The following is a 20,393-nucleotide window of genomic DNA, read 5'->3' as shown; positions in this document are numbered from 1 at the left end:
AAAGTTGCCACTCTGAGTGTGACAGGTTCCCAATACTTCACAAATAGAATTTTTTATATATTTTAGAATCAAATGTCATATTTGAAAGATCTGTAGAATGAAGTGAATTAATATTTTCCAAATGGCCAATTCCAAGTACAAGGATAAGGGGTAAGTGTTTGGCCTAGTGGTTAAGACAGGCCTGTATCTCCTATCAGAGAACCCGGCTCCAGCCTCTGACTCCGAGTTCCTGCTAATGCAGACCCTGGGTGTTAACAGTGATGGTTCAGGTAATTGGGGTCCTGCCACCTATGTGGAAGACCTGGGTTGAGTTCCTGGCCCAAATTCAGCCTGGCTTAGCTCCAGCCTTTATGGGCATTTGAGAAGTGAACCAGCAGTGGGGAGCTCACTTTCTCTTTCTCCCTCTCTCAAATAAAAGTTTACAAAAATTTAAGTACAAGATAGACCAATGGATTTTCATGCAAGAATACTAAAAGTTCATAGGAAATGTTTCAGATTCAACATTGCAATTAACTTTTAAACATTTCATTAATATAAAGAGAACAGATTTTAAGCATTCCACAGGTAAAGTTCCAAGACAACAACTAAACTTCCCTCATTCCCCTGTTTCTCCCCAACTCCCTCCCTCCCTCTTCTGTCATCAGTTTTTACAAAGTCTTTATTTTAATCTATTCTCACAGGCTTAATTTGTCACTAGTCATAATATTCAACAAGTAAAAAGTAGAAACACCACAGTTGCGCTGAGTATCAACGAGGTCTAAAAAATGACAATCATATCCAAAAATGACCATTTCATTCCTATTTATTTTTGGTATTCTAAATTAACTACCATATATCAGAAAACATAAATAAATATCTTATGTGGGAGTATAGCTTTCTGTTCGAGTGTGTCAGTTTATTTCACTAAGCATAATGGTTTCCAGTTGCATCTATTTTGCTGTAAAAGACAGGACTTGAGTCTTTGTTATGGCTAAATAGTAATCCATAGTGTATATACACACATTTTCTTTATTCAATCATCAGTTAATGGACATCTGGGTTGATTCCATATTTTAGCTTTTGTGAATTCAGCTGCAATAAACACGGGGGTACAAATACCTTTTTCATATACTCATTTCCTTTTGTTTGGGTCAATTTCCAGGAGTTGGATGATTGGCTCATACAGATTTTCCAGTTTCTGAGAAGTCACCATACTGTCTTCCATAATGGTTGTAAGAGTTTACATTCCCAACAACAGATCAGGTACCTTCCCCTCTACCACCACATTCTTGCTGGGATTTTGCTGTTTTATTTTTGGATGATAGCCATTCCAACTGGGGTGAGGTGATAACTCATGGTGGTTTTTATTTGCATTTCCCTGATGGCTAAGTGATCCTGAGCATCTTTTCATATGTCTGTTGGCCATTTGTAGTTCTTTCTTTGAAAACTGCCTGTTCATGTCCTTTGCCCACCTCTTCATTGTATGGTTTTGTTGTTGTTGAGGTTCTTGAGCTTTTTATAGATCCTGAATATTAATCCTTCATCAGCTGCACAGTTTGCAAATATTTTCTCCCATTCTGTTGGTTGCCTCTCCATTTTCTTGAGTGTTTTCTTTGCAGTGCAGAAGCTTCTTAGCTTGATGTCTTACCATTTGTCTATTTTTGACTTTATGGCCTATGCTTCTGGGGTCTTTTCCAAGAAGTCTTTGCCTACACCCAGTGTCTTGCAGAATTTCCCCAATCTTTTCTTTGAGTAACTTGATGGTATCACACATCATAGATTTAGACCTTGATCTATTTTGAGTTGATTATTGTGTAAGGTGTAACATAGAGGTCTTACTTCATACTTCTGCATGTGCAATGAACTTTTTAAGAAATGACATTTTTTGAATTTTGGTACAGAAGCAAAGAAGAAAACATCAAGAAAAGGGGAAACTTCACAGGTGCTGACACACTCGAACAGAAAGCTATACTCCCACATCCCTAAGAGATAAGCACTTTTGTTTACCAAATGACCTGTCAGGCCTGACCACCTCAGCCCACTTGCAGGAACTCTCTTTCAATCAAATTGTTCCAGGGTTAATTATGGAGGTTCTGGATAGCCCAAGTTCTGATTTTCTTGACTGCTTTGGGGCTCAAATCTCATTTGTGAAACTAAGTTCCTCCCTCCCTCTCATTCCTATTTGCTTTTGATTATCAGAAGATAAAGTAAATATTGTTTGTGTTTTTTCCTCCATGATGTATGCTCTATACCAACTTGACCATAAGTCAGGATGGAAACCATAACTTCCAGCAGAAAGCTGACCATAGTCTATGACTCCCTAGAACTAGAACTTCTGCATGTGATACAAAAAACAAGCACCTGAACCCTGAAAAGTTACGAAGTTGGGGCAATGGGAACCTGAATCATGGACCTACTCAGCCAAAAATCCAGGGGAAATCCCTTATTCTATTCAGAAACCTAGAAAAGGGGCTCAGCCAGCCCACTCTCAACTCTGCACTGCCATGGTAGCTCAGGCTGCTCAAAGAGATTACCAGAATAAGTCTACTAAAGAAACTGAATTAGTAAAGACCTCCCAAACAAAGCAAACTCTTGGCCTAGGTTATTAGCTTATGAAATCTACCAGAAATTATGGTCAGAAATGTGGCACCCCACCCCCACACCAACCCCCTAAATTCATTTGCTAACTCTCAGTGACTCAGAATGTGACTGTAATACAAGATCCTTAGGGCCAGTTCTAATACAATTGAATTGGTGTCCCTCCAAAATAAGGAGAGTAGGGTACAATCACACACAGAGAGGAAGATCACATGAAGAGGGAGCGAGAAGGCAGCCATGGGCAAAGAATGAAACCTCAGAAGCAGCCTACCCTGCTGGAACATTGATCTTGACCTTCCAACCTCCACAGCTGCTAGAAAATCCATTTCTGTTGTTTAAGCTGCCCCATCCGTGGTCCTGTGTAAGGGCAGTACTAGCAGACATCTACACAAGCACTTAATAAAAACCTAATTCCCATTCTGCACAATCTCATCCAGAACACCAAAGAGGAAGAAGCAACTGCCAATACATTTTCCAAGGCCTACATTACCCTCAAACTCTGTTCCTGATTCTAAGAAAAGGAAACTACAGACCAACACTCCTTATGGAAATAGACATAAAAATCAAAAAATTAGCCCATTAAATTCAGAAGTATTTCAAATTATGATTTCTGGTACAGGCATTTAGCTGAGTGGTAAAGACACTCATATCTCACATTAGAATCCTGGATTCAATTCACAATTCTGGCTCCTGACTCCAGCTTCCTACCACTGCAGACCCCGGAAGGCAGTAGTGATGGCTCAAGTAATTGGGTTCCCACAACTCACATGGTAGACATGAGTCAAGTTCCTAGCTCTTGGTTCTGCACCCAGCCCAGCCCCCATCACTTAAGCATTTAGGGAATGAACCAGCAGAAAGAATATGTCTGCATCTCAAATTTTTAAAAAAGTAGAATTGGGCACCAGCACTGTGATACAGTGGGTCAAGCCACTGCTGGCAATGCAGCATCCAATATTGATGTGTTAGTTTGAGTCCTGGTGCTCCAGGCTTCATGCCAATGTCCCTGGGAAATCAATAGAAGATGGCCCAAGAACTGTGCCCCTGTCACCCAGAGGGGAGCCAGTTCCTGGCTCCTGGCTCCTGGCTCCAGCCTGGTTGTTGTGGATATTTGGGGAATGAACCAGCATATGAAAATCACTCACTCACATTCTGTGTTTGTGTGTCTTCCTCTCTCTTTCAAATAAATAAATCTTCAAATAAATAAAAATAGAATCTGTCCTGAGAGTATAAAGCTGGGAACAAGTTCTTAGATACAACACCAAAAGCATCATCAACAAAAGAAAAAAACTGCTAAATCAGAACATAAAAACTAAAAACGTTTGCTATGTGAAAGACACAGGCCAATCAACAAGGAAATGAAAAGGACAAGTCATAGATTGGGAGAAAATACTTGAGAAGCATATGCCTGACATCGGACTTTTACCTAAAATATACAAAGAAAACAAAAAACTCAGTTTAAAAATGGGCAAAAGATTTGAATAGACACTTTGCCCAAAGAACACACATGGATGCCAAACAGGCACCTAACAATGTGCTCCACACCATCAGTGATCAGGGAAATCTATGTTAAGTGATAACGTGATGCCATGGCACACATTACAATGTTTACTTTTGAAACAAAAATACAGATGTATTTCCTTAAGATGCAGGGAAGCAGAGAGACAGAAAGAACTCCATTCTGCTGGTTCACTCCCCAGATAACTACAATGCCTGATGCGAATGCTGGCAGCCAGGAGCACAATCCAGGTCTCTCACACCAGTGGCAGGAAACCAATTACTTGAGGCATCCCCATTGCTTCCCGGGATCTGCATTATCACAAAGCTGCAGTTGGGAGTCAGAGCTGGACACCAAATCCAAGCTAACTGATATGGGCCACAGCCCTCTTAACCACTAGACAAGCATGCATCCTTAACTGTTTTAAAAACTGACAACACCAAGTACTGATGAGAATGTAGAGCAACTAGAACCTTCAGACATTGCTGATGCAATACAAAATAGTATCCCAGTCTCAAAAACTGTTTGGAACTTTCTTATATACTGACACAGGCATTTCCCATGTAATCCAGTGATCTCTTCCTGAGCATTTACCCAAGAGAGATGATGGTTTATGTTCATGCATAAGCCTGTTCCTGTGCACTGGAAAGGACCTAAACATCCCCTAAACAGTGAGTGGCAAGTGAAATTGACGCAGCATGTGGTGGGACACTTCTCGGCAATAAAAAGAAGTGAGCTATTGACATAGCATGGAGGAATCTCAAGTGCACTGTGCCAAGCGAAAAAAAGCAAAAAAAAAAAAAAATGCATCATGAGACTGAGACACTTGAACCTACCCTCTTTCCTTGTAAGGGCTATCTTTTGGAACAGTGGTTAAAATGCTGCTTGGGATACCGGCATCCTGTATCAGAGAACCTGGGTTCATCCCCATTCTATTTCCAACTCCAGTGTCCCACTAATGAACACCCTGGGGGACAGGAAGGGATGATAGTCAAGTACTTGGATCTCTGCCATCCACATGGGAAACCCCAATGGAGTTCCATGTTCCTGGCTTTGACCTGGCTCCACCCTAGCTGTTGTAGGCACTTGGGGAGTCAACCAGTAGATGGAAGATCCCTCTCCCTCCTGCTCCATGTCACTCTGTCTTTTGAATAAGTCATTCTCTGAAAAAATAAAAAATATCTTCTTCTAGCTCTATCTGTGAATGAAGCAACATACGGTACCAAGTGCATAGTGTGCTACCATTTATGTAAAAGAGAATGACAAATGATTTACGTCTGGATTTTTGGTGGTATAAAAGCACTCAATAAAGATTTATACAAGAAACTTAACAGCAGCTACTTGTTTTAAGGGTGAGACTGACCCCAGAATATGCCCCTTAGGCATTCTGGTCTGGCTGAAAAGCCCAGGGGAGCATTTCAGGCATAGAAAGCCAGAACACTGTGGCAATAAAATGTCCCACAAGAAGGATCTCTGTGGGCAAGACCCCGATGGAAAGCAGCGGCCACAAAGGAGGATACACTTTGCTCTGAAGTGAGGAGAGAACTTCCACTTTGCTTATGGCTCTGCTGAGTTGTAGATCCAAAAAGCTTCCATAGCCTAGATAGCTTATGTCAAGAGTCTGGGGTGATAAAGTCAAACTAAAAATGAACCATAATGAAGGAGATGGGAGAGGGAGGTGGGATGGGATTTGGGGCAGGGAGGTAGGGGGAATGAACCACTATATTCCTAAAGTTGTATCTATGGAAAATGCATTCATTAAATAAAAACTATAAAAAAGAGTCTCGGGTGATCACTGACATCATACATTAAGAGTGTTAATTGTTAAATAAGCAATAAGAGTCACCGTGCACTAACTTCCCATGCAGGATCTCTGTCCCCAGAGAGTTGGATTATGAGACTTAATAGTAACAAGTGTTCCCGGGGGAGGAGCCAAGATGGCAGAATAGTGAGGGCATGCGCTGACAGCTTAATAAAAGATAGCTTAATAAAAGTGGAGTTACTGTAGTCTCAGGAAAAGGCTCAGGAAAAAATTACAGAAGAAACTCTTCTGGATCTAGTGGATGTGACACAGAGGACCTACGGGGAGAGCAAGGATGCCCACGGCGTGGAATCCCAGCCGTGGAAGCCGAGCTGTGGAGTCTGCGCGAAAGCACTGGAAGGGGAGGGGAGACAAAAACCTCAGTAACCTGAGTCATTGGCAGGAAAAGGCAGAAAGAGCCTACAGGGAACAAGGCCTGAAGCCCCGCTGGGAGAAGTTCACCAGGCTGACTGGAGGAGAGAAAAAAAAAAAATCAATAAGGGGAACCGGCACGGACACTAGCCTCTCTCTCCATGCACCTACAAAACTGAGCAAGACAAAGAGCAGGCACCATTTTGGACATACTTAAGCAGCGCTAACCATCAGCCAAGCAGAAAAACCTGACTGGTGGGGAGAAATAACTGGAGGTTAGAACCTAGTGAAAGTGTGGAGCTAACAAACTGAGACTGAAAATCTAAGGGTGGGTGAGAGAACTCACTGAGTACACAAACTCAGTAACCTTGGCAACCTGGTGAGAGACTGCTGAGAAATTTGAGACCACACTGAGGGCTGCATAGACCCTTTGTGTGGTCCTTGGGGTAGAGCAGACACAGGGGCCAGATTTCATACATCAACTACCCTCAATTCCACTCAGCTGTGCAGAATTACTTCCCTTCTGAGTCAACAAAAAAAGAGAGAGAGAGAGAGAGCGTGAGCGAGAACAACCTGGTGAGTCACCTTTGGCACACCCTTAACCCTGAAGAACCAAACAGAGCCACACCCATCACAGCCTCTAAGGACACATCAAAAGCAGACAGTTCACTTAATCTAGAGTCACAGTATAACGAGAAAAAACACCTTAGCAAAGAAACCAAAGACTATCTCCACAATGCCAAACAAATGCAGAAACTGAGGTAACAAGAACAAGGAAGATGCTATGATGCCCCCAAATGATAAAGACACCCCAATTCAAGATTATGAAGAAGATTCAAGATTATAGATTCAAGATTCAAGATTATAGAAGAAATGCAAGAAGTGGATCTCCAAAAATTGATAAGAACATTAAGAAGTTCTCAAAAACAAATTCTTGAACTACAGAAATCCTTACTGGACAGGATAGAAAATCTCTCGCGAAAATGAAATATTCAGGAGGAATCACAATGAAACGAAGCAACTAGTAGAACATGAAACTGTGATAGTGACAAGAATTCATAATGAAATGAAGAACTGAATAGATCAAATGACAAACACATTAGAGAGCCTTAACAACAGAATGAGTGAAGAAGAGAGAATATCGGACTTAGAAGACAGAGCACAGGAAGGCATACAGTCAAACCAAAGAAAAGAAGAGGAAATTAGAAATCTAGAAAATAATGTCGGGAATCTACAGGATACTATTAAAAAACCCAACTGAGCAACAAAGGGGAAACCTGTTGAAGTAAAATGGACACTATGAGAAACAGTGACTTCATCAGCTCTTGTGCTGACTGTTGATGTACAATGTAATACTTTAGCCATGTTAGTATTTTTTTGTTCTAGTACTATTGGTTGAACTCTGTAATTAACACACAATTATTCTTAGGTGTTTAAATTTTAACTGAAAAGTGATCCCTGTTAGGAATTTGGAAAGCATTATGCTGAGTGAAATAAGACAGTATCAAAGGGACAAATACCATATGTTCTCCCTGATCAGTGACAAATAACTGAGCACCAAAAAGGAAACCTTTTGAACTGAAATGGACACTATGAGAAATGGTGACTTGATCAGCCCTTGCCCTGACTGTTGATGAACAACTTAATACTTCATCCCTTCTAGTATTTTTTTTGTTTGTTCTACTTAATACTTTTGGTTGAATACTGTAAGCAATACACAGTTATTCTCAAGTGTTGATACTTAACTGAAAAGTGATTGCTGTTCAATATAAGAATGGGAATAAGAGAGGGAAGAGATGTACAATTTGGGACATGCTCAAGCTGACTTACCTCAAACGGTAGAGTTAGAAACATACCAGGGTATTCCAATTCAATCCCATCAAGGTGGCATGTACCAATGCCATCTCACTAGTCCCAGTGATCAATTTCTGTTCACAATTGATCATAATGATAGGACTAAGAGTCAAAGGATCACATAAACAAGACTAGTGTCTGAAAATACTAACTGATAGAATAAAAAAGGGAGAGAACGATCCAACATGGGGAGCGGGATACACAGCAGACTCATAGAATGGCGGATGTCCTAAACAGCACTATGGCCTCAGAATCAGCCCTTAAGGCATGCGGATCCGGCGGAAAAGCCCATGAGAGTATTTCAGGCATGGAAAGCCAAGACACTCTGGGGGAAAAAAAAAACCTAAGTGAAAGATCTCTGCGAGTGAGATCCCAGTGGAAAGAATGGGTCATCAAAGAAGGAGGTACCTTTCTCTGAAGGGAGGAGAGAACTTCCACTTTGACCATGGCCTTGTCTAAATATGATCAGAGTCAGTGAACTCAGGAGGCTTCCATAGCCTTGGCAGCTCATGACAAGAGCCTAGGGTGATTACTGAGGCCATAAACAAGAGTGTCAATTTGTGAAGTCAACAACAGGAGTCACTGTGCACTTACTCCTCATGTAGGATCTCTGTCCCTAATGTGCTGTACATTGTGATTTAATGCTATAACTAGTACTCAAACACTATTTTTTTTCATTTTTTTTATTTAATTATTTAATGAATATAAGTTTCCAAAGTACGACTCATGGGTTACAATGGCTTCCCCCCCATACCGTCCCTCCCACCCACAACCCTCCCCTTTCCCACTCCCTCTCCCCTTCCATTCACATCAAGATTCATTTTCGATTATCTTAATATACAGAAGATCAGCTTAGTATACATTAAGTAAGGATTTCAACAGTTTGCTCCCACACAGAAACATAAAGTGAAAAATAATAGATGATTTTTTTTTAACGATGATGAAATCAGATCAGACCTATTGTCATGTTTAATCCCAGTGAGAGTCAAGTTGGGAGTTGATAATTTCTTTTTTTTTTTTTTTTTTTTTTTTTTACAGAGGATCAGTTTAGTATGCATTAAGTAAAGATTTCAACAGTTTGCACCCCCATAGAAACACAAAGTGAAATATACTGTTTGAGTACTCGTTATAGCATTAAATTTCAATGCACAGCACATTAAGGACAGAGATCCTACATGAGGAGTAAGTGCACAGTGACTCCTGTTGTTGACTTTACCAATTGACACTCCTGTCTATGGCATCAGTAATCTCCCTATGCTCCAGTCATGAGTTTCCAAGGCTATGGAAGCCCTCTGAGTTCTCCGATTCTTATCTTGTTTCGACAAGGTCATAGTCAAAGTGGAGGTTCTCTCCTCCCTTCAGAGAAAGGTACCTCCTTCTTTGAAGACCTGTTCTTTCCACTGAGATCTCACTCACAGAGATCTTTTGCCAGAGTGTCTTGGCTTTCCATGCCTGAAATACTCTCATGGGCTTTTCAGCCAGATCGGAATGCCTTTAGGGCTGATTCTGAGGCCAGAGTGCTATTTAGGACATCTGCCATTCTATGAGCCTGCTGAGTATCTCACTTCCCATGTTGGATCACTCTCCCCTTTATTTATTCTATCAGTTAGTGTTAGCAGGTACTAGACTTGCTTATGTGCTCCCTTTGACTCTTAGTCCTTTCATTATGATCAATTGTGAACTGAAATTGATCACTTGGACTAGTGAGATGGCATTGGTACATGCCACCTTGATGGGATTAAATTGGAGTACCCTGGTATGTTTCTAACTCTACCATTTGGGGCAAGTCAGCTTGAGCATGTCCCAAATTATACATCTCTTCCCTCTCTTATTCCTACTCTTGTGTTTAACAGGGATCACATTTCAGTTAAATTTCAACACTTAAGAATAACTGTGTATTAATTACAGAATTAAACCAGTCATATTAAGTAGAACAGACAAAAAAACTACTAAGAGGGATAATGTATTAAGTTGTTCATTAACAGTCAGGGCTATGCTGATCAAGTCACCGTTTCCCATAGTGTCCATTCCACTTCAACAGGTTTCCTTTTTGGTGTTCAGTCAGTTGTCACCAATCAGGGAGAACATATGGTATTTGTCCCTTTGGGACTGGCTTATTTCACTCAGCATGATGTGTTCCAGATTCCTCCATTTTGTTGCAAATGACTGGATTTCGTTGTTTCTTACTGCGGTATAGTATTCTAAAGAGTACATATCCCATAATTTCTTTATCCAGTCTACCGTTGATGGGCATTTAGGTTGGTTCCAGGTCTTAGCTATTGTGAATTGAGCTGCAATAAACATTAGGCTGCAGACCGCTTTTTTGTTTGCCAATTTAAATTCCTTTGGGTAGATTCCAAGGAGTGGGATGGCTGGGTCGAACTGTAGTGCTATATTCAGGTTTCTGAGGAATCTCCAGACTGACTTCCATAGTGGCTTGACCAGTTTACATTCCCACCAACAGTGGGTTAGTGTCCCTTTTTCCCCACATCCTCGCCAGCATCTGTTGTTGGTGGATTTCTGAATGTGAGCCATTCTCACCGGGGTGAGGTGGAACCTCAATGTGGTTTTGATTTGCATTTCCCTGATTGCTAATGACCTTGAACATTTTTTCATGTGCCTGTTGGCCATTTGGATTTCCTCTTTTGAAAAATGTCTATTGAGGTCCTTGGCCCATCTCCTAATTGGGTTGTTGGTTTTGTTTTTGTGGAGTTTCTTGATCTCCTTGTAGATTCTGGTTATTAACCCTTTATCTGTTGCATAGTTTGCAAATATTTTTTCCCATTCTGTCGGTTGTCTCTTCACTCTCCTGACTGTTTCTTTTGCAGTACAGAAACTTCTCAATTTGATGCAATCCCAATAGTTAATTTTGGCTTTGACTGCCTGTGCCTCCCGGGTCTTTTCCAGAAACTCTTTGCCTGTGCCAATATCTTGAAGGGTTTCTCCAATGTTCTCTAGTAACTTGATGGTGTCAGGTCGTAGATTTAGGTCTTTAATCCATGTTGAGTGGATTTTTGTGTAAGGTGTAAGGTAGGGGTCTTGCTTCATGATTCTGCACGTGGAGATCCAGTTTTCCCAGCACCATTTATTGAATAGACTGTCCTTGCTCCAGGAATTAGTTTTAGATCCTTGATCGAATATAAGTTGGCTGTAGATGTTTGGGTTGATTTCTGGTATTTCAATTCTGTTCCATTGGTCTATCCATCTGTTTCTGTACCAGTACCATGCTGTTTTGATTACAACTGCCCTGTAGTATGTCCTGAAATCTGGTATTGTGATGCCTCCGGCTTTGTTTTTGTTGTACAAGATTGCTTTAGCTATTCGAGGTCTCTTGTGCCTCCATCTAAATTTCAGCACCAATTTTTCCAGATCTGAGAAGAAGGTCTTCGGTATCTTGATTGGTATTGCATTGAATTTATAAATTACTTTTGGGAGAATGGACATTTTGATGATATTGATTCTTCCAATCCATGAGCATGGAAGATTTTTCCATTTCTTGGTATCCTCTTCTATTTCTTTCTTTAAGGTTTTGTAATTTTCATCGTAGAGATCTTTAACGTCCTTGGTTAAGTTTATTCCAAGGTATTTGATTGTTTTTGTAGCTATTGTGAATGGGATTGATCTTAGAAGTTCTTCCTCAGCCATGGCATTGTCTGTGTATACAAAGGCTCAAACACTATTTTTCACTTTGTGTTTCTATGTGGGTGCAAACTGTTGAAATCTTTACTTAATATATGCTAAACTGATCTTTGTATATAAAGAGAATTGAAAATGAATCTTGATGTGAATGGAAGGGGAGAGAGAGTTGGAAAGGGGAGGGTTGTGGGTGGGAGGGAAGTTATGGAGGGAGGGAAGCCATTGTAATCCATAAGATGTACTTTGGAAATTTATATTCATTAAATAAAAGTTAAAAAAAATTGTTAAATTAAAAAAAAAGAGAGGAAAGTTTATAGCAATAGGTGCCTACATCAGGAAATTGGAAAGGCACCAAATAAGTGTGCTTTCAGTGTATCTCAAGGATCTAGAACAACTGCAGCAAACCAGACACAAATCTAGTAGGAGAATATAAATAATTAAAATCAGAGAAGAAATCAACAGGATTGAATCCAAAAAACATTATAAAAAAGTCAGCCAAGCGAAGAGATGGTTTTTTGAAAAAAATGAATAAAATTGACACATCATTGGCTCAACTAAAAAAAGGAGAGAAAAGACCCAAATCAATAAAATCAGAGAAAAAAGGAAATGTAACAACAGACACCACAGAAATAAAAAGAATCATCAGAAATTACTACAAGGACTTGTATGCCAGCAAACAGGAAAATCTATCAGAAATGGATAGATTCCTGGACACATGCAATCTACCTAAATTGAACCATGAAGACATAGAAAACCTAAATAGACCCATAACTGAAACAGAAATTGAAACAGTAATATAGGCCCTCCCAACAAAGAAAAGCCCAGGACCAGATGGATTCACTGCTGAATTCTACCAGACATTTAAAGAAGAACTAACTCCATTTCTTCTCAAACTATACAGAACAATCGAAAAAGATGGAATCATCCCAAATTCTTTCTATGAAGCCAGCATCATCTTAATCCCTAAGCCGAAAAAAGATGCAGCATTGAAAGAAAATTACAGACCAATATCCCTGATGAACATAGACACAAAAATCCTCAATAAAATTCTCACCAATAGAATACAATAACACATCAGAAAAATCATCCACCCAGACCAAGTGGGATTTATCCCTGGTATGCAGGGATGGTTCAATATTCGCAAATCAATCAATGTGATACACCACATCAACAAACTGCAGAAGAAAAACCATATGATTACCTCAATAGATGCAGAGAAAGCATTCAATAAAATTCAACACCCTTTCATGATGAAAACTCTAAGCAAACTGGGTATGGAAGGAACATTCCTCAATACAATCAAAGCAATTTATGAAAAACCCATGGCCAGCATCCTATTGAATGGGGAAAAGTTGGAAGCATTTCCACTGAGATCTAGTACCAGACAGGGATGCCCACTCTCACCACTGCTATTCAACATAGTTCTGGAAGTCTTAGCCAGAGCCATCAGGCAAGAAAAAGAAATTAAAGGCATACAAATTGGGAAGGAAGAAGTCAAACTATCCATCTTGCAGGTGATATGATTCTTTAGAGGATCCTAAGAACTCTACTAAGAGACTATTTGGAACTCATAGTAGAGTTTGTCAAAGTAGCAGGATATAAAATCAATGCACAAAAATCAACAGCCTTTGTATACACAGGCAGTGCCACTGCTGAGAAATAACTGCTAAGATCAATCCCATTCACAATAGCTACAAAAACAATCAAATACCTTGGAATAAACTTAACCAAGGACGTTAAAGATCTCTACGATGAAAATTACAAAATCTTAAGGAAAGAAATAGAAGAGGATACCAAAAAATGGAAAAATCTTCCATGCTCATGGATTGGAAGAATCAACATCATCAAAATGTCCATTCTCCCAAAAGCAATTTATAGATTCAATGCAATACCAATCAAGATACCAAAGACATTCTTCACAGATCTGGAGAAAATGATGCTGAAATTCATATGCAGACACAGGAGACCTTGAATAGCTAAAGCAATTTTGTACCACAAAAACAAAGCCAGAGGCATCACAATACCAGATTTCAGGACATACTACAGGGCAGTTGTAATCAAAACAGCATGGTACTGGTACAGAAACATATGGCTATACCAATGGAACAGAATAGAAACACCAGGAATCGACCCAAACATCTACAGCCAACTTATATTTGATCAAGGATCTAAAACCAATTCCTGGAGCAAGGACAGTCTAATCAATAAATTGCACTGGGAAAACTGGATCTCCACGTGCAGAAGCATGAAGCAAGACCCCTACCTTACACAAAAATTCACTCAAATATGACCCGACTCCATCAAATTATTAGAGAACATTGGAGAAACCCTGCAAGATATTGGCACAGGCAAAGAATTTCTGGAAAAGACCCTAGAGATGCAGGCAGTCAAAGCCAAAATTAACTATTGGGATTGCATCAAATTGAGAAGTTTCTGTACTGCAAAAGAAATGGGTGAATGAAGAGGCAACTGACAGAATGAGAAAAAATATTTGCAAACTATGCTACAGATAAAGGATTAATAACCAGAATCTATAAAGAGATCAAGAAACTCCACAACAACAAAACAAACAACCTACTTAAGAGATGGGCCAAGGACCTCAATAGACATTTTTCAAAAGAGGAAATCCAAATGGCCAACAGGCACATGAAAGAATGTTCGGGATCACTAGCAATCAGGGAAATGCAAATCAAAACCACAATGAGGTTTCACATCACCCCGGTGAGAATGGCTCACATTCAGAAATCTACCAACAATAGATGCTGGTGAGGATGTGGGGAAAAAGGGACACTAATCCAAGGTTGGTGGGAATGTAAACTGGTCAAGCCACTATGGAAGTCAGTCTGGAGATTCCTCAGAACCCTGATTATAACCCTACCATTCAACGGAGCCATCCCACTCCTTGGAATTTACCCAAAGGAATTTAAATTGGCAAATAAAAAAGCGGTCTACACCTTAATGTTTTGCAGCTCAATTCGCAATAGCTAAGACCTGGAATCAACCTAAATGCCCATCTACAGTAGACTGGATAAAGAAATTATGGGATATGTACTCTTTAGAATACTATACAGCAGTAAAAAACAATGAAATCCGGTCATTTGCAACAAAATGGAGGAATCTGGATAACATCATGCTGAGTGAAATAAGCCAGTCCCAAAGGGACAAATATCATATGTTCTCCCTAATCAGTGACAACTAACTGAGCACCAAAAAAGGAAACCTTTTGAACTGAAATGGACACTATGAGAAATGGTGACTTGATCAGCCCTTGCCCTGACTGTTGATGTACAACTTAATACTTTATCCCTTCTAGTATTTTTTTTGTTTGTTCTACTTAATACTTTTGGTTGAATTCTGTAATTAATACAGAGTTATTCTTAAGTGTTGATACTTAACTGAAAAAAATGATCCCTGTTAAATATAAGAGTGGGAATAAGAGAGGGAAGAGATGTACAATTTGGGACATGCTCAAGCTGACTTGCCCCAAACGGTAGAGTTAGAAACATACCAGGGGATTCCAATTCAATCCCATCAAGGTGGCATGTACCAATGCCATCTCACTAGTCCCAGTGATCAATTTCTGTTCACAATTGATCATAATGATAGGACTAAGAGTCAAAGGATCACATAAACAAGACTAGTGTCTGAAAATACTAACTGACAGAATAAAAAAGGGAGAGAACGATCCAACATGGGGAGCGGGATACACAGCAGACTCATAGAATGGCGGATGTCCTAAACAGCACTATGGCCTCAGAATCAGCCCTTAAGGCATGCGGATCTGGCTGAAAAGCCCATGAGAGTAATTCAGGCGTGGAAAGCCAAGACACTCTGTCAAAAAAAAAAAAAAGACCTAAATGAAAGATCTCTGCGAGTGAGATCCCAGTGGAAAGAACAGGCCATCAAAGAAGGAGGTACCTTTCTCTGAAGGGAGGAGAGAACTTCCACTTTGACTAAGACCTTGTCTAAATATGATCAGAGTCGGTGAACTCAAAAGGCTTCCATAGCCTTGGCAACTCATGACAAGAGCCTAGGGTGATTACTGATGCCATAAACAAGAGTGTCAATTTGTGAAGTCAACAACAGGAGTCACTGTGCACTTACTCCTCATGTAGGATCTCTGTCCCTAATGTGCTGTACATTGTGATTTAATGCTATAACTAGTACTCAAACACTATTTTTCACTTTGTGTTTCTATGTGGGTGCAAACTGTTGAAATCTTTACTTAATATATGCTAAACTGATCTTTGTATATAAAGAGAATTGAAAATGAATCTTGATGTGAATGGAAGGGGAGAGAGAGTTGGAAAGGGGAGGGTTGTGGGTGGGAGGGAAGTTATGGAGGGGGAAAGCCATTGTAATCCATAAGATGTACTTTGGAAATTTATATTCATTAAATAAAAGTTAAAAAAATAGTAACAAGTGTTCCCAAAGAGTTATTTTCTTTCGGTGTTTTAAGCAGAGGATATTCTCATGCCTCATAAGTTATAGTTACAGTTATGTCTAAGAGCTCGCAAAAAAAATTATCTTTAAAGAAGAACCCAAGAATGATGTATTAAGTCTCTATAAGGAAAGAAGGGGGAAGGAAGGAAGAAAAAAAAGTCAAAAAAGGGAAATTACTTTGAGATGCAGTAACTTTGAACAGCACTTGTCTGGACTGTTGAGGAAGAGGATTTTTGATTTTTTTTTTTTTGCTTGTTTTTCTTTTCTTTTTTTCTTTTTCTCTCTCATACAAAGGGCTAACCTCTTTACCTAGCATAGAGTTAACCCTCTGCATATAAAACTAAATGAAAATAGATCATAGTAAAAAACAAGACAGGGAACAGGAGAGAAGAGGAAGTGGGGGTAGGAGATTGGAGGGGAGGGCAAGTACCGTGGGAAAAATTACTATGATCCTAATGTTGTATTTATGAAATACATGCAAATAAAAAAAAATATGAGTGAGAAATGGTGCATGGTGTCAGGGGGAGGAGAGAAACTCCACTGGCTACAGTTTTTACTTTCAAAATTGGGAGCCATGTGAGTGCATTCTATGCTTACAATAACTCCATAAACATTTGTCAAGGGCTCCCTACACAAAACTGGTACATTCTGTGGAACAAAAGAGATGAGTGGGGCCAGCATTGTGGTACAGTGAGTTAAGCTTAAAAGCAGGCATCCTAGGCATCCCGTTATCAGATCGAATCCAGGCTGCTCTGCTTTCAATCCACTCCCTGCTAATGGCCTACAAAAGCAGTGGAAGACAGCCCAAAAGATTGGGCCCCTGACATCCAGGCAGGAGACCAGGACAGAGTTCCTGGCTTCTGGCTTCAGCCTGGCCCAGTCCCAACCCCTGTGGTCATTTGGAAAGTAAGTCAGCAGATGGAAGAACTCTCTCTCTGTTCCTCCATCCTCTCTCTTCTGTCACTCTTTCAAATAAATATATAAATCTTCAAAAAAAACCACATAATATGCATGATGACTACCCCCAAGTCTATCCTTTTCAACACATGTCCACATCACCACTGATGCCCATACACTGCCACGTGATGTCTGAGGACTCCCCGGGAGGTGGTAGGACACTTTAAATATTTTAAATGTCATTTTTAAAAAAACTAATAGTCAATTTACAGTAATAAGCCTTGCTATTGTTCTGTACAGTTTACAAAGTGCTTTCAAAATGTAAACCCTAGTTAGGTCCTTACCACCACTTCCAATTTCAAAGACAATGGGACTCAAGTTGTGAGAACGAAGGGACCCGACAGGTTCTCCCCCTGGAAATGGCAGAGCCAACCCTCGATCTCAAGTCAAGGTTGACATTGCTTCCACGGTGGCTCAGAGGAAGACACAACACCACCCACCCACCCCTGCCCCTGTCATCCTTCTCCACTCCAGAAAGGGCAAAGACAAAGTGATGGCAGCAAGAACCTCCTAGATTTCATTTCAATCCCATGACGTTTTGTGACAGACTGATGTTAAGTATGAGTCAGTGTAGGTCTTGGTCCTAGGGGACAGTACTGGCACAGAGAGAAATGACTCCAACTTCTGTTTTGACTGTTACACTTACCCAGCAGGAGACAGAAGAGGAAGGAAGAATGTCCTTGGCTGGTGTGGACAGAATCCTGCCAGGAAGCATTTAACAGCGTGCCAGGGACATCCCAAGTCCCATTAACACCATGACACCAAACCAGAGAGGCGCTGAGCACTCAGTGACACTGCTAACTTCTTGGCAACTTTTGAAAGCAAGATCGTGTTTCTATTGACTAAGGTGTGGGCGAGATATTTGAAATGCAGAGGCGCTGGAAAGGCACCAGTGAGGGGAAGGATTTTTCTCCCCACAACTGAGATGAACATCACTCTGAGGGGTACATTGCAAACCTTTGCTCACATAAGATTTTCCTCCTGTTTGATTCTTCACCTCCACATCAACTTGAGAGTCCCAGAGTCATATGATCCCCCAAGACAGAGAAGGCAAGAGCTATCAGTAAGCAACAACAAAATCCATCTTTGTAGCTGCGATGTGGGTCCACCACTCCGGCTGAGGGACAGTTCAGGGGGTACCAGCACCAATGATGGGAAGCCTAGGAGCTCGCTAACACACCTGTGGGACCTGTCATCTAAGACCCGGTGTGCAACTCCACCAAGGCGTGTGTGTGAAGTCCTGAGCCACTCAATGCTACTCAGCACATGCCAAGGGCGAGTGTGTTCTCATTAGCAAGTCTCCTAACCCTTATTCCTCATAGACTAAAAACTTGACATGACTAGGAATTCTGATCCCTCCTAAAGCTGGAGGAAAATGGGATGCTTATGATAAATTAATCCTGGGGAGAATCGACCCTTTGATGCTTACTTTCCCACAGGTAAGTTTTTTTTTTTTTTTGGAAGAGGAAGTTGTCAATTCTTCATCTAACTCACAGATCATCAATTCACATCTGTTTCAATTACTTCAGAGCATGCAAAAATATTCCAAGCAGGGTCACGAAATTCTTGGGATTTCATTTTGCTCTCAGGTCAAATATGCAACTAGTAGGCTAATTTCATGTAGCCCTGATGTGATCCCTTTCAAAGTGGGTGAGATAAAAATGGAGCTCAGGCCCAGCTTCTGAATTCTGCTCACAGCAGTTTAGCACTCTGTAGCCACGATTTTCCTTGCTTCGAATTCTGACTCTCCCTCCAAGTATGTAGCTCTCCCACACTTTGTTATCTAGAAGGTCAGGAAGAATCAAAGGAAAAGGAAAAGAAATTCTCCCCAAGATCAACATCTGATCAACAAAAATAGGTCTGCCTTCACACTGAAACTATTCTCCATGGTCTTATTGTTCTATTTTTTCCCCCAAAAAGGATGGAAAACCTAATTCCCAGAATATGTTAATAGCTTCATTATGTGACCATAGGACTTGTAAGTTATGCAGCTCAAGTGTTTCAGAGCTAAGCTACTGAAGTATTTTTAGAATAATATCTGATCTCTTGACATCAATCTGTTATCAAGGGTCTAGTCTCAGAAGCTTAGCTCCCGTCTAACAGAAAACCCAAGGGCCACATCTAGAAAGCTGCATTTGCGATATGGAGGTGTGGCTCAGGCTTGAGGTTACCCAGGCTTAGTCTTGGCGCACCCATTTTAACTAGGGGCGGGCAACAGTAAGGATTAAGAAAAGGGGTGGGGGGGAACAGGTGCTTGGAATCATATTGGGATCAAAATAGAGGCCACGCATTCAGAAAATTCCAGCAAAGTGTGGAGGAGGATTTAGAAAAGTTCAGATTATTGTCCATAGCACAGAGCTAAAGAAGAGGAAGGCACCTCTTAACTAAGAAGAATAAATGAGTTCCTTTTGTCAGACAACTCTCTCCACCACACAGCCAGCTTTGGACCTCAAGTATAGAGAAGGCATTTGGGTGCCAGGGAGCCCTGGACAGGAGACAACAAAGTTGGAAAGAACAAGGCAGTACTCTAGGCCTAGACAGGGGGAAGATACTTCCTTCAGACTCTTCGCCTGTGGATACAAAGAAGAGCATTGCCTAACACATACATTAATCCACAAAAAACCTCCTTATGTGATGCCTATAACAGAACCTCCTCCAGCAATCTGTTGCATTGCCCTAAAAAATGCCTTCAATGGGGAGTGGGAAAAAACAGGTCACTGCCTCACAGACCTGGGCTGACCCGGCCCTACCATCATTCCAACTTGGTTAGGGCAGTGCCATAGCTTTGGGAAAGTGACAATCCTCAAAAAGTTGCCTGCGACTCTGGTGTCCAACTCAGACTGAAAGACCCTTTTATATTTTCAGACTCAAAAGAACCCTGACCCTTGCAGTCCATAGGTACACTGGCCATGCTATACACCGTATCTTAACAACCATAACTAGGAATCATAGAAGTGCCAGCTATGATAGTTATTTTTGATGGCTTTCCCCCACTCCAAGACAAGCCCTTAGAGCTCCATGTTCTCGATGACAATGATAATGACTTACTCACACATATTAGACATCTTTCGAGCACTGTAACAAGCCATTAATACACATTCATTCTTCACATTCTCAAATTATATTGTACGAGCCCCATGATACACGCCAGTATTGTCTCCATTTTGCCGAAGAAGAAATCGAGGCACAACTGTGCTAATCTCATCCCACCTTTGTTAAGAATCCCTTATCAAACAGCAGAGCCTTGGGGCTCCAAAG

General features: G+C 40.7%; 1 protein-coding gene and 1 long non-coding RNA gene across 3 annotated transcripts in view; one reads left to right on the top strand and one right to left on the bottom strand.

Moving 5' to 3' along the window:
• The window catches only part of CCDC3 (coiled-coil domain containing 3), a 120,388-nt gene that overhangs the window by 96,283 nt on the left and 3,712 nt on the right, over positions 1-20,393 (bottom strand). The gene's annotated exons all lie outside the window — the stretch shown is intronic.
• The window catches only part of LOC103350900 (uncharacterized), a 36,451-nt gene that overhangs the window by 15,782 nt on the left and 276 nt on the right, over positions 1-20,393 (top strand). The window contains exon 2 of the long non-coding RNA XR_007909999.2: positions 17,786-18,574. This is a non-coding gene — a long non-coding RNA (uncharacterized lncRNA). The remainder of the gene's footprint in view (positions 1-17,785; positions 18,575-20,393) is intronic.

Source organism: Oryctolagus cuniculus, chromosome 13 (genome assembly GCF_964237555.1).
Source record: "Oryctolagus cuniculus chromosome 13, mOryCun1.1, whole genome shotgun sequence".
Classification (NCBI taxonomy): domain Eukaryota; kingdom Metazoa; phylum Chordata; class Mammalia; order Lagomorpha; family Leporidae; genus Oryctolagus; species Oryctolagus cuniculus.
Note: the sequence above shows the minus strand (reverse complement) of the source record. Positions and strands in the feature narration are given on the sequence as shown.